This window comes from Cotesia glomerata, unplaced genomic scaffold (genome assembly GCF_020080835.1).
Source record: "Cotesia glomerata isolate CgM1 unplaced genomic scaffold, MPM_Cglom_v2.3 scaffold_1746, whole genome shotgun sequence".
Classification (NCBI taxonomy): domain Eukaryota; kingdom Metazoa; phylum Arthropoda; class Insecta; order Hymenoptera; family Braconidae; genus Cotesia; species Cotesia glomerata.
In genome coordinates this window covers 659-2,617 of record NW_025402160.1, presented here as the reverse complement: position 1 = coordinate 2,617, position 1,959 = coordinate 659, and the positions used below count along the sequence as shown (strand labels likewise).

General features: G+C 25.6%; 1 long non-coding RNA gene across 1 annotated transcript; it reads right to left on the bottom strand.

Moving 5' to 3' along the window:
- Nucleotides 1–263: 263 nt before the first annotated feature.
- Nucleotides 264–1,704, bottom strand: LOC123273956. Its single transcript, XR_006511412.1, has 3 exons — nucleotides 1,348–1,704; nucleotides 701–937; nucleotides 264–621 (listed from the first exon to the last, which is right to left on the bottom strand). It is a non-coding gene; the product is annotated as an uncharacterized LOC123273956 (long non-coding RNA).
- Between the last annotated feature and the right edge of the window lie 255 nt (nucleotides 1,705–1,959).

Genomic DNA, 1,959 nt, shown 5'->3' with positions numbered 1-1,959 from the left:
AAAAAAATTAATTTTCATAATATAAAATTAATTTTTCTTATAAAAAAAGTTTCAATTTAAAATTTCTTAAACAAAATAAAATTTGAAGACATCATCACCTGTATTGATATTAATTATTAAATTGGACACCATTATATTGACCTTTAATAAGTGGAAAGTGAAAATATTTACCTCTGATTGAAAGATTAGTATATATATATACAAAACGATATTGACATGTATATTTTTATTCGCATAAACATGACTGATATAAATTTCTTTTCTTTGATGCCTCGTAGATCGTAGCATCATAAATATTTGTTTAGGAGTTTTTCCAATAGTTCTAGAGATTTTGTTAAGTGTTGACGGAAGTTCTTCGACTGTGGTTTTGTTTGTATCAATAATACTTAAGTCCTTTCATTTACACTCAGGTACTTTCGTTTTCATTAACTGTTGTATCATCACATTAATTCTTTTATTTTCCACTTATATACCTCCTCAATATTAGTTATTCTTAATTACATTTCTTGGAAATTATGCATACGGTTTTAGATAAAATTGGTCTGAGTATCATTGTTTATTTTATCTTTGGTTTCACTCAACTATGTTTGGATTGAATTCAGCTGCTCGATACTACGATGCCTTAAAAAAAAATAAATTATAAATTTTTTTTATTCAATGTAGCTTCGGAGATTATATAAATCAAGTTAAATTGCCTTACCATCCTCAATATCAGTTGCTTTAACTACATTATTTTTAGGGAACTGCAGGTTCCAATAAAAATTGGCCTAAAAATGTTTAACCGAGCCATGATGACATAGTCTCATTATTTATAGTTGAGTGTTACCAGTATAATTTCGTTGAATATCCTCCTCCTCAAAATGAATTTCACACAGTACTTCTTCATCTGGGCTTCACGTCCGATAAATCACCATTTCAGAACGTGTTTACTAGTACCCTGAAATTAAATGATTAGTTAACAGATCGTATATGTGATAATAACAGAGTAGATACATGCGAGAGCTTTAAGAACCATTTCAATTACCAGGAATAAATTTTTGCCCAAGATAAAATTATATCTTGGATTGAACCTTTGGCCCTAAAGATTTCTCGTATTAATTAATACAAAATAATGCTTAGTATTTTCACGTCTGAAAGAGATCACATAGAGGTTTAAAAAAGTTATTCCAATGATATTTTTTTGAAAAGAAATTAAATTTTTAAGGTTTCTTCCAAAATCATACATATAATTTTATAAATTAATCATGATAGAAGTAATTTAGTTAAAAATTTGTTAAAGAAAATTTTTTATGTCTAAAAAGAATTATTTAAAGGTTTGTAATTAATAAGTATCATCAAGTTTCTTACCTTCTTAGGAAATGAAAATAGTATGTTACTCGGAACTTTATTTATTTTGTTTCAGAATTACGTTGCTTACTTGTACCATTTTGACAATTTGGTGCAGAACATACTTTACGTCGATAATTTTGCCATATTTCGTATAGGTGAAATAAAAAATTACTAATGCAAACGAAGATTTTTTTTTATTGTTAAAATTTTGAGCAATAAAATATTATGCAGATATATATTACCTCTTTTGTATAGTATTCATACATAGTACATTTGTATGTGACCTTTATCCTCCATAATCTCTGTTTACACTCAAACAAAATGTGCTTTGGTGCCACTGATAAGCGCAGCTATATAAAAGTCTTCTATTGAAAATTTTTCATCATATTGCTGAAAAATTAAACACAATTTGTAGATAAACATTCTTCTATAATAACAATTAAAAATAATAACAAAATAAATAATAATATTTATTTTTGCATCATTTATGCAAGATATATAAATAACTTTTATAAATTAATGTTTATTTATATTTTGTTGCACCACAAAATTTACTAGTAAAAATTATTTTAATATTCAAAATTATTCTGATTTTTACTATATTGTATGCTAAATACCACAACATTTTTT